This window comes from Rhinopithecus roxellana, chromosome 14, assembly GCF_007565055.1.
Source record: "Rhinopithecus roxellana isolate Shanxi Qingling chromosome 14, ASM756505v1, whole genome shotgun sequence".
Classification (NCBI taxonomy): Eukaryota; Metazoa; Chordata; class Mammalia; order Primates; family Cercopithecidae; genus Rhinopithecus; species Rhinopithecus roxellana.
The window spans coordinates 1507200-1520207 of record NC_044562.1 but is presented as its reverse complement, the minus strand read 5'-3'; the positions used below and the strand labels follow the sequence as shown (position 1 = coordinate 1520207).

Below are 13008 nucleotides of genomic sequence, written 5' to 3'. Positions count from 1 at the left end.
GTTATTAATAATGTTCTTTGGCACTTAAATGTTTTCAATTATCTTATAAATACATATCTTATATATATTGTGCATTTCCATGTTATCTTAATTCATATTTGTAACTATGAAATATTTATCATTATAATGTATCAACAATAAGACAATAAATGGAATTAATCTAACATGAAGTGTTTGCATTTTCCAGAGTTTCCACTAGCTAAGAGTGGTATTTGGCTGATGGTGGGCCAAATGAATAAAGAAGACATGAAAAACTCTTGATAGAAGACATTCAAAAATTGATTTGATATCAGATACAAGGAGAAAATATGCCAATAAGAAAATGCATTTTTCAAGACTAAATTCGGCATTTGTTACTTAATAGCATTTGTCATCTTCCAATTTTTCATATGTAGTAAATTAATTTCAAATCATTTCGCTCTTCCAAGTACCTTTGTGTATTGTATTTCTTTTTTCACATCCTTTTGGATAACATTTGAGAAAAAATAAGACTACAACAGTCAATGATTACATTCAGGTGGAAGACAGTTGTAAGACCAAGGAACAGGTGGAGTATGTACGATGGGAATATTCACTTTTTGTGCCACCATTTTGTAGCTCCCCCCCCCCCAAAAAAAAAAAAAAAAAATTAGCAAATGGTGGATATTGTTTCTTTACAAAAAATGGTTCTGTACTGGATCCATCTGTGAAATATAAACATGTCATCAGCACTCATTTTCCATATCCAAAAAACATTCCTCATGTCCATATTTGATTTTCAAGTGCATCTGTGCACGGATGGAAACCCTCCCAGCATGCTGCTACACAATTGCAGAACCCACACATTTCTGTCTTTGAATCAAGCTTTCATGAGAGCCTGGCCTCCCCTGGGTAGAAGCTTGTTTCGAGGTTGCAAAGGTCCTCTGGGTGACCCCAATAAAAAGAACTTCAATGCCCATGGTAAGGTTAAGTTATTCCTTTTAGGGAGGTGATATTGTCCACAAAGTTTTTCTACTTTGTTCAAAAAATTATGTGTGTGTGTGTGTTAGAATTTTTCTTTTTATCCCCATGCTACGCTTAACTAATTATTAGTACTTGTACTGTTAAGTTCCTCAATGACTAGACTCACATTTGAGAAAGAAAGTGAAGATCTCGATATTGGTTAGGTTATTCAGAAAATTTAAGTAGAAAAAGCAGGGAGTTCATCTCAGAAAGTTGAAAGGGAAGCATCTTGAATTCTAGGAGTTTCTAACATTATTGATAATCACATAGCCTGAAAGAATGTAAAACATGACTAAAAAAATTTTTCATCGCTTCATAAACACACATTCAGAAATGAACTCCGTGGTAAAGGAGGAAATTTTATTTTACCTCATTATTTTCCCTCCACAGTGCCAGAGTTACCTTCACTATAGGGCAAGGAGTAAGCTTTGCCTGTCATTTTTAATCAGGTTGTTGTAGGTAATTTTTGTTATGCCCCTCATTACTGAATTGTTTATCAATAGGTGCAGCAAGTGTCACTAGCTTTTCTCATCAAACCAGGTCTGACAAAGCAGCACAGTGCATGGGAAAGAGGCAGCTAGGTGAAACTAATGCCATAGATGTTTGATTCATTAGGAGCTTATTGTTAACGGGGATGTCTGATTGTAAAGGCTCAGTCAAGCAAAAGAGTGCAGAGTAATCAGTCGGATTTATAGTTTGCAGGGCTCAGAAAAAAATCAACATAAACCTTTGGATATAGCAGGAACAGAAAAATCCCCTTTGGGCAGCCCTAACCTGGAACCAGCCAAATAAGGTCATGCTACATGAAGGTTTCCTGTTAGGTGATGGGAGATAGGGACGGATTAGAGCCATATGGCATGGCCTATCATACCTTCTGACTTAAGATAACAAAGCCAAGCTTTGTGCTTAGCTGTTTTGACTGACATCATCAATTTTATTTTATGTTGGTCACCTCCGGTAACAGGAAAAAATGGCCTAGGGTTGATAACACATGCTTTTTTTTTTCTTTTAGTATTAAGATGCCTAGAAGCTAGTTTTGTGCTGTTAAAAATTTCAAAGAATTAGTAGCTTCCTCTTCTATCACCCATCCTCCAGCAACTGTCAGCCCCCCTCCCCCTTGTTTTCAGTTTGTACCTTGCAAATGAGAGGCAGTCTTATTCAGAACCAGATGTAAGGCTCCTAGAGAATGAGCATAAGCTGGTGTACTTTAAGCCTAATGGGAAGTTTTATATGCAAGGGCCTTGAACTGATTAGTATAATTCCCTCTTTAATACAGCTGTCCCTCCAGATTAAGGTAAACCAAATGTTGCAATCAGAGATTAGTGTACCTTGCCAGTTATTAACATCCCTGGGTGCTCAGCAAGCACGTCAGACCCTAATGCTGTGTATTTATTTGCTACTTCCCCACTGTAACTTGAACTTCTGCACCTGTCAAAGCATTCCAGTGAAGAGAGAGGCACTACTGGAAAGCAAAAGTTTTATACCTGTACACCTGTTTTGTTTTGTCACAGCTAAGACTTTCTTTTGGCGTGCCAAGACAGCCAGGTGCTTTAATCTGCTACTTTTCTGGTTTTGTAAAGAAAGACTTTGTGTGCTAAATTGCATTTGTTACTTTCATATGCTTCCTTTTATGCAACTAGAGAGCTGCTCACCTAAACTTTGTGTGTGTGTGTGTGTGTGTGTGTGTGTGTGTGTGTGTGTGTGTACGTGTGTGTGTTTTCTTTTCTAAAAGAGGTATCTGTAGAGGGTGAGGTTTGTTTGCCAGAAAACTCCTCACCTCTGTCTCTTGTGTTCCTCAGCCTCGGCTGAGTCTTAATCACAAGGTGGGTCTCACAGCTGTAATATATTTGGCAGGATATCCTGCCTTCTTGCAACCCAGATGCCAAGAAAGACAAAGTCCTGGCTATCTCAGAAAGATCTGGCTGTGTTTCTTTCCCTCTGCAGCCCCAACAGAGGCTTGGACTATAGGCCCGAATCTATGCAACAAGCACATTGGAGAAGTTTGGAATGGTAGTTTGGGTTGTCTTTAGACATGTCACGTTGGTCCAGGCTCTGCACTCCCTGAGCCCTTCTCATCGGTGTGGCACATGTGCCAACCACTAAGGAAAATAATGGGAAGTTTGAGGACTAATCCTCACAGTTGTAGAATAAAGTGCCTTTGTGAGTTTTATCAACATCTTTTATTACTCAGAGATTGAGAATCAAAAGGTGCTTTCTGTGAAAAATGCCTAGTTTGTTAAGTAACCACCAGGGTCACTTCAGGGGCTGATTTGATTTTGCTTTTTAGATATGTGTGTTTAAAGCAGGTAGCTATGCTCTTACAGGAGTTACACCTGATGCCAGCAGCAGTGGGGCAACACCAGACCCCTGCTCCCCCATTTTGTCACGAACAGCAAAGAGCCACAGTTTTCTAGCTGACCTGTGACTCTGGAAGCAGCCACTGGTTCAGGTTGTTATCAGTGCTGGGGGAACATTTCTTTTGTTTGCCCTTCTTACCCCAACTCCATCTTGGTATTTGCACATTGATTGCCTGGTGCAGAGTTTCTACATATTATAGCTTAATTGCAGATTTTTAAAAAAGACAAAAATATGTTCATATCTTAGGAATTATGTCTTGCAGCCTACTAAATATGCTAATGCAGCACTAAGCAGGGATAAAGTTCTTGCCATACCCCCCAACAGTTGCGTGGAACCTGCTGCCAAGTGATTGTTAATTGTGAAGCACAAGCAGGCTTTGCAATCCATCTTAATTGTCATACTTACTTCAGGTTTCGTGATAAGGCTCGATGTTCTGTTTAAAGTGACAATGTTGACAAGGGGAAAGGGTGTGGGCCTGAGCCTGTGGTTCTGAAGGGGTTGCATGCTCTGACCTGCCGAAGGTTGATATGGACGGTCTGCGAGGGGATTTTAGTTGTCATGAGGTCCCCAGGCGGTTGAATGGAGAGACTGTCTGTCCTGCTTTTTCCTGTTAGGATCCTGACACGTGGAGCATTGATGAACTCAGCACAACGTTGAATGGGAGCTTTTTGGCAGCTGAGACACTGGGGCTAAGCTGCAGGTCAGAGATAACACCAGTGCGGATCTCCTCCTGCACAGAGCTCCTAGCGTGCTTTCTTCCCTCCTGAGTGCAGGAAATGGCTCATGTTAAATACGTTCACTTTTCAGTTTTCCTTTCTTCTAAAATGGAGCTTGACAGATTGGACTTTTCAGCTCCTTCTTTTTTCACCACCTCTGCTTTCTACCTCAGAAATACTCTTCAGGAAGCAGGAGTTAATCTTGGTGAGGAAACGATAAGGTGATGCTTGATTTTCACGGCAAAGCAGAAGGATATGACTGCCTTCTTGCTGTTCATAAACTTAGAGCTCGCCACCTTTGAGGCTTTCCTTAGCTTTTCCCTTCACATCCCTTCAAAATAGACCAGAAGAGTAAGAGAGTCGAGAGTCTACTGCCCAGATGAAGGTAGCAGAACACCATGCAGCATTATGCAACCTAGAGAAAAGGAATCACTGACTTGGGAGGTAATGCTGACTTTTAAACAGTGTTTTCTCCAATACTTATGTGGCCCTCTACCCAAAGGGTGCATCGCTGCCCACACCAAAATGCTTCTGCTTTGTTTTACGTGCAGCTGAGTTTAGCAGGTTTCTGAGATGTGGAGAACAAAGAGAAACTGCCAGCAAAGAGCTACTCTAATAATCTTTTGCCAACATCCTGTATTCACAAAAGCAATGCAGAAAGAATTCTTTCTAGTTTTAGTGTCTGCCCTAACATGGGCTGTCAAAGCTCCATTTAAAAGAAAGGTATTTGAAATGGATTCTTGTGTGGTATTGATTAGTGACTGTGAAACTAATACATTGAAACCACTCCCAAGCAAGTCAAATTCTGACTTGAGGTACATGAGTATGGCTTTGGTGAGATATGAGTGTTTTCTTTTCTCTCTGTTGAGTATGTGATACCCATATCCTTTGAAGCAAAAGGGATGCGTGTGAGTATGAGGTGTGTGTGTGTGTGTGTGTGTGTGTGTGTGTGAATGTGTATGTAGGTAGAGGAGATGACACAGGGAAAGAGAGAAGGAATGAAGAAAAGGGGATGGGAATGTGACAAGCTTTTTGGTCGAGGTTCAATAAGCATCAGAAAATAAAAGCATTGTGGGTAGAGATGAGAGTAACAGAACAGTCCCGGGGCTTACACCTTGGAACAAGTAGGGTAATGCTGCCCTTTGATCTCTATCACCTCTCACCAATTTCGTGCACCCTTTCTGTTTCAGGAGGGTATACAGCAAAGCTGAGAGAAAGAGAGAATGAGCAAGTGATATGTCAAAGAGCCAAATATGGTGAGTCAACAACCTTGAAGAGAATGATTCAGGTTTGGAACTCTATCAGAATTTGCTCTGATGCAAGATAGTGGTGCCAGACCTTCCATAATAAAAATATAATATTTCAGTTCTCCCCATCCAGTTGTACCGTGTAGTCTTCATCCTCTTTGAGTGATCAGGACTAGGTAATTCCTGGTCTTAGTCTAGATACCTCTCTGGCTACTGCTTGGGGGTGGGTGGGGTGGCGGGGATTTCCAAGGACCTCTGAGTTTGCCCAACTTTAACTTGAGAGAGAATAGCTAGAACTAGATAGCCTAAGGACCTCAGAGAAATAAAGGATGTAAAGTGTTCAGTACAGTAGTTAACACATAGTAAGTGCTGGGTGAATCCTTACTATTCCTTTCTGAAGAATGAAGCCACTTGAATTTCTTGTTGAATACTTCCTTTGGTTGTGTTTGTCAGGTGTAGCACTGCCTGAGAAAACAGAAAAGTTTGAGAGCAGTTCCTATCCTAAATGTAAGATTTAGATTTTTATTATGTGTTTTCTATCTGCTTGGTGCAGACCCAGTGTGAAAGCGTGAAGGCTTGAATTGGCCTGAACCATTCTAAGTCTAGATACCTGTGGTCACATGTCCTTGTCATGATATCAAAGGGATATAGCCACCTATGCAATGAGATTTGAAGAGCCTGGAAAACACCATGTGTCCTCCAAGTGTCTTCCCAATTAACCAAGGCATCTGACATTCTTGACATTTCTGTTGGTAAAGCAATTCTTATAAGTAAAAGTATGATTTCTTGATATTCCTACTTATAGTACAATTATGATACTTGAAGTTGGCCATCTTTATTATGTGGATGATGCTTATTTCTTGCTTATTACACCTGTGACAACTCAGAAGAGAGAAACTGAATGTAAATGGTAGCTAAATGGAAGTTTTTAAAGTATATAGTACAACTTCTTGACCATGAAATGCAAGGAGGTTGCAAAGTTGGGGTTTGTACTCTCCCAAATAATTTTGGATATAACAAAATATATAGACATTAGGAAAGCTTCTAGTTAGCTTTGTGGGACAAAGCTTAAATTGAGGTCTCTTGATTCTTTTCAAAAAGACTTTACATTTCTGATCACCCTACCCCAGCCTACAAGAGAAACTGCTTTTGCCCATCTTGTCTTGTGGCCATCCAGGTTCCTTCACCTTGAAGACCCTGGGTTAGGAATTCTCAAATATTTTTCTACTCTAGAATGTATGTTCACATATAGGATACTTCCATGGGTATACCTAAATTATGGTACAATAGGGATTCTCTTATAACCTTTATTTTAAACATGTCTCCTTTTAGTAACACACCTCTTCCTGAGATTCTGCAATGTCCTCTTGAGAAGGCAAACCCCTTTGTCCTTTTTCATGTTCTCCATCTACATATCCCACCATAAGAGTTGCTGCCTTAAGCAATACTCTAATTATCTGGGTGTTTTTTCTTTTGTCTTTTGCTTAACTTGTGTGCCCTTTGCCCTTTCTCTGTGAGGCTTACTTCCTGTAAGTATGTGTGCGTATGTATGTATGTATGTATGTATCTATCTATCTATATTTATAAAAATGAGAAATAAGCCCATTCTTTGTGTTTTCCATAGTTTTGGGTCCATGGTTGTTTTAAGCAATGCAGATTGTTAAATTATCCATGAGCCTTCTCTTCCTTGGCTGTATAATCTTAATCCTTTAAGTTTTCTTCATATATCATATGATTTTTACCCTTGGCTCTTTTCTTGGTTTAAAAAGTATTTGTATTATTTTCTTTCTGACTGCATTAGTCTTACATACATATTGTACTTGGACATAAAGAAAATTGTGGGTGAGAATAAACTTACCTATGATTCCACCATCTAGAATTAGCCATTGTTTCAATTTGGTTGTCTTTTTCTATCTCTTGGCTTACTGTATTATGTATTGAGACTGCATGGGTCACTTTATAATTTTAAAATTATTTTTACCTCCCATTTAGAATTTCTACTTTCCAAGTTCTCCCCCTTCCTTTTGTGTTGATGGGTCCCAAGTGAGACCAATATGATACTTCAGTATCTGAAGCAAGATTTGGCTTGTGTGCTTGGAAGGCTATCTCACAGCCTCTACATACTATATTTTGATCTTCTTAATATGCATTTTCCTGTTCTGAATCAGTGATTTATTTTTTTGATCTTTGTTAATACTTCTTTTCAAGCTTGAAACAAAAGAAATTATCTAAAAATAACCAAAGACTGTTATCCAAGACTTTAAAGTAGCATGAGCCAATAGGTTGACACCTTTGATCCTTAGGTAAAAAGTTACAATTCTTTTGTTGGCTTTCTGCAAAAGGAGGAAGGAGGGGCCAATTATACAGTTGATGCTATTTTATACATGAAGGAACCAACTTTTGACAGCTAGTAAACAAGTTTCAACTTTTTTTGGGTAAGGTAGTTTATTCATTGAACACTTATTTATCGAGCTAACCCCCTACTATGTGGCAGGCACTGTTCTAGGCCTGGGGATTCAGTAGTAAACAAAATGGACTAAAATCCACCTTTGTGGGAGCTTACTATTTAAAAATAAAGTAGTTAAACTTTTTAACTTTCTACTTAAATTTCCACTTTAAAAAGTAATTTTACTTTATTTTCTAAATTCTGAGTCGGTTTTGAAGTATGTGGGGAAAGATCCTTTTTATTGTAATGTTACTTTGATATCAAATAATGTCTTTCTTCTCAGTGACCTCTCTCCCTCATTACTGTCCAAATTGCAGCTTTCAGTAGGTAAAAAGGCAAACAAATGCAATGGCCAAGACCAATTTTGATGAATTAAAAATAAATGCCTTCAATTTTAATATACTTCTTTTAGGAGGAGGAAAGAGAAAGAAGAGTAGTGAGAGTGGATATGTTCTTATAATTATGTTGAAGAGCAAATACTAGATGCAAAATTAGGAGAGATCCTTTAGTTTCAAATAGAGCTAAACAATTTTTTTTTTTTTTTTTTTTACATTATGGACTTTGGCACTTAGCTAATTTGAACAGTAATGGATAAATAAATATCAGTAGCTAAGCAGAGAATCTATCCATAAGGCAGAAAGACAAAGGCCAAAAATTTATTTAATTCAAACATGTAATTCCTATAGGCTCTACTAGACGTGAGGTCACTAAAGGTATAAAGAAGTATGTAGAAATTAAGAAATAGAACAGACAATGGTTATCTCAGTGGTTTTATCACCCACTTGTTTCAGTTTGAGTGTTTGAGGTAGTTTGTCAATCAGACTTCAAGAAAGATGAATTTTACAGATAGAATTGGACAAGTTTCTTTTATATATATATATATATATCTCAGAATTCAGGATATGCCATAGGCAGTTAGATTGTGGCTTGGAAATATTGAACACTTAATAGATGATGCTACATGAAAAATTATCCTGAATTCTTGAGTTGGTTTGTAAGAATGGAGTCTTTGTTACTTTTTTGGAGGTTGATGAAAAAAGTATGTGTTACAACTCAACCGAGAAAAGAAGAGTGTGTATTGGAGACAAGAACTTGTTCAGTTAAATAACTCAGTCTGTAGAATTGAATATAGCTGCTGACTGCGGCCGGAGGGTGTGGACTCTCAGTAATAAGAGTTGACCAAATTATTCACAAATGCTGGAAAACTCAGGAGAAGAAGAAAGAAGGGAAGAAATGGAGGTCAGGAGGGCAAAAACAGAGAGAAAAAAGCCAAATGAACAAAAGAGAGCAACAAAAGATTGTATTACATCAAATTATTCTGGAGTTTTGACATCAAATTATTCTGGAGTTTTGATACAAGTTCATCACTACAGAAAAATGATATCCTTTAGGCAGAGTTGTATAATTTACATCTATAATTATTTGGGTAGAAACAAATACTCTAGAAACAAAGAGTATAATAAAATTATGTTTAATAGAAATGATAACAAATCCTTTTGAGCTTAAGTGATACTTTGTGAAAAAAAGATGTAGAGACTCCAAGTTTATCTTTTAATCTGGTTTTTATCCCTATTTTAGCATGTTGCATTTAATTAAAAACAAAATGCAAGCTACCATCAACCTTCATTTAGTTTCAAATTTACAGTCTTTTTCTTTATTTCTCCACTAGATTCTGTCCCTGTCATATCTCAAAGCCAGTCAAGATCTACCTGCTCATTGAAGGTTTCATTTCTTACATGATGAGATACAATATTATTCATAAACCTATAGAAACATGTATTTTTTTATTATTTATTGTGGTTATGAATACTGTTTTTCTCCACATGTAAGAAAGCTTGGGATAGTGTCTTCATATTTAAAAAATGTGTGCAAAACACGCAGCATCGTGTGCCGCATCCACGCTTTGTCCAATAAATATTAATTGATGTTGATGAGAGAGCACATGTCACTAACAAGAACCTCCTGCCTAACTCTGGGTTTCAGAGGCCTGAAGATTCTTGCGAGCTGCAATGATGCCCTATTGTTGCAATTCCTTGTGTTTAGGATAAATGAAGAGATAGTTTCCCTCTTTAAAGGCAGTTTCATTGGTGAATTTAGCATAATATGTGCATTGCTTGTATTGATTGTTCAAGAGATAATTCAGAAAATTAAAAGTATATACCCTATACTATACAGTACTAATGAAACTGGGTATTTGTAGTATGTAGTATATGTAGTATACACAGTGCCTATGTAGTATACACTATGTAGTATATACTACATATACACAGTATCTATGTATGGTATATACACACACTACACACACTATATAGGTGCATATTGGGCAATATGGAATTTTAAAATAAGAAACAAGAAGATAGTATGTCTACTTTGAGGAAAATCAACGTATTTGTGTAAAAGAAATGAAATTCTTTAAAATTAGCTGTTTTAGATTTGACATTTATTTATCAATAAGTATTTATAAAATATCTACCAAATACAGAGATGAAGAAGGCACCATGATGCCCTCAAAGAGCTGTTAATCTAACGGGTTTAAGACAACCACAATAGAATGAAGACTGTTGTTTTTCACAAGACAGGCAAAGAATGCTGAAATGAAAATGGCAAAAACATCTAACATTGAAGAGTCCTTCTTATGGGCCAGGTGATAGATGGTCTATTTTAGGTGTGTTGCCTCCTGTAATTCGCACAATGACTTCATTGTGCAGGTACTCTTACTTCCTCTGCCTTGCTTCATCCTGGCCTTCTCAGATGAAGCAACCATGAGCGATATTTTGTAGTAAGTTGCCCAAGGGCACACAGCTAGCACATGGCAGTGGTGGGCATGTGAATGGGGGCAGTGTGACCCTACAGCTGAAGATGCCAACCATTATACTCCACTGCCTCCTAGGGGATGGGGATGGAGAAATCACGTTTGATTGGGGAGGGGTCAAAAATGGTCCCTTCCCTGCCCTGCCCTGCCCTGCCCTTCCCTTCCCTTCCCTTCCTTTCCTGAGTCTTGCTCTTGCTACCCAGGCTAGAGTGCAGTGGTGTGATCTTGGTTCACTGCAACCTCCGACTCCTGGTTTCAAGCGATTCTCTTGCCTTGGCCTCCTGAGTAGCTGAGATTACAGGCACCCGCCACCATGCCTGGCTAATTTTTTACATTTTTAGTAGAGATGGGGTTACACCATGTTGGCCAGGCTGGTCTCAAACTCCTGACCTCAGGTGATCCGCCCATTTCGACCTCCTAAAGTGTTGGGATTACAGGCCTGAGCTACCATGCCCGGTCAAAAATGGTTTCTTGAAAAGGGGACATTTCATTCTGGGTCTTAAAGGATTGACAGGAACTTGTGACAGGTAGAGCTATTGGGAGAGAATGCCAGTTTGTTTGTGCAGGGGCCAAGCTCAGGATTGGGTAAACAGAGCTCAGTGAAGCACTGGATATATGCAAGGGGTGCAGTTGGGAGGTGGGGCAGTTGGGGCTGAAAAAGGGAGGGAGGCGCAGGAATTTGGTCGAAATTCAGTAGGAGCAGAATATCAAATAGAGTAAAAGATGTGTAATAAAAAGAACCCTGAAAGATCGCTATTAATGAAGAACAATCACTATGCAGAGGGTATCAATGGGCAGACTTCTTAGATAAACTGGATTTTGAGCTAGGTTTTGAAGTTTATGGGAATGGAATTGAAAAGCATGCAAGAAACCCGGAACATTGTGATTTACATAGGAGACAAGAACATAAGAAAATTGAGGAGCACTGAAAAAAAGGCCACTTTTCATGAGTTCAGGGACTTCTGAGGGATTAGGTGGAATCAGTGAATTTCTTCTTTTTTTTTTTTTTTTTTTTTTTTTTTTTTTGAGGCGGAGTCTCACTCTGTCTCCCGGGCTGGAGTGCAGTGGCTGGATCTCAGCTCACTGCAAGCTCCGCCTCCCGGGTTTACGCCATTCTCCTCCCTCAGCCTCCCGAGTAGCTTGGACTACAGGCGCCCGCCACCTCGCCTGGCTAGTTTTTGTATTTTTAGTAGAGACGGGGTTTCACCGTGTTAGCCAGGATGGTCTCGATCTCCTGACCTCGTGATCCGCCCGTCTCGGCCTCCCAAAGTGCTGGGATTACAGGCTTGAGCCACCGCGCCCGGCCGGAATCAGTGAATTTCTAATCCCAGGAACCTTCTACTCCTCCCAGTCATCTCCATCTCAATTAATGGCCCACCATCCTCTCAATGTCCAACTCAAAAACATGACGGTTATTTTTTAACCCTTTTTCCCTCTCATTCTAAAAGCCTGAATCTTCCCTGCTTCAATTCTTCATTAGATCCCCAGAAAGCAGACACTTTGTTATTTGAAAGCCTCGGTCAGATCAAGTTGCTTCCTTGTTTAATATCCCCCAAAGACTGCCCATTGCATTCGGAATAAATTCCAACTTGCAAGTCCCTCAAATTCCCAGCCTAACCTCATTTGGCATTTTCATTACACATCAGCCTTCCCGCCTCCTTTCTTTTCCTTGGACTCACCAAGCTCATTGTCACCTACGGGCATTTTTACTAATTTTCTTTTTTTTCTGTCCCTCTCTTCCAATAAAAAATCAGCTAAAATATCCCAGCTTTAGAGAACCCTTCCCTGGACTAGCAGCCTAAAATGTTGTGCCCATGAGTATTTTCTCCTCTCATTTGTGAAGAAGCAAGTCACTGTCTTTGTATTTATTTTCAAATCAATCTTTATCCTTCTATCCAATTATATTTCCTTTATAGTTCTTGTACTTTTTTGCAAATATTTTAAAACAATATTATTTGTTATCTTGCTGTCTCTCTCTGGGAGAATTTCAGCTCTAGACATTCAGCCTAGAAATTCAGGACTTGCTTTATCTTATCCAGTGCTGCAAACTCAGTGACCAGCAAAGTGCTTTGAACATAGTCGGTGCTCAATAAATATTTGTCAAATGGATGAAGATGAATGAAAAGAATGAGGGTGAGGATGGCTTGAGGAATGGGTAGAAGCTTGCATTTTATCTAATACATGACAGAGATTGTAGAATAAATTGGGTATGTTTTTCTATGCTCTGTTTCAACAGTTAACTAAGTTGCTTTCTTCTTGCATACCAGCTTATTGATGGTGGGTAGGTGGACTAAAAGCCTTTTGTGTTGAAGGGGGAAAACAAGCCTGAGATTTAAAAGGAAAAAAATGGTCTTAGTTAATCTGCAGGGTGGGTGAGAGCTCAGCCAATATGCTCTTTGGAATCCAGACAATTCAGTGACAGTAACACTAGGGTACAAGTGCTGGAGA

General features: G+C 39.0%; 1 long non-coding RNA gene across 1 annotated transcript in view; it reads left to right on the top strand.

Moving 5' to 3' along the window:
• Positions 1-413, top strand: part of LOC104654634 — a 65317-nt gene extending 64904 nt beyond the window's left edge. Inside the window, exon 3 of the long non-coding RNA XR_746870.1 lies at positions 188-413. This is a non-coding gene — a long non-coding RNA (uncharacterized LOC104654634). The remainder of the gene's footprint in view (positions 1-187) is intronic.
• Positions 414-13008: the final 12595 nt, after the last annotated feature.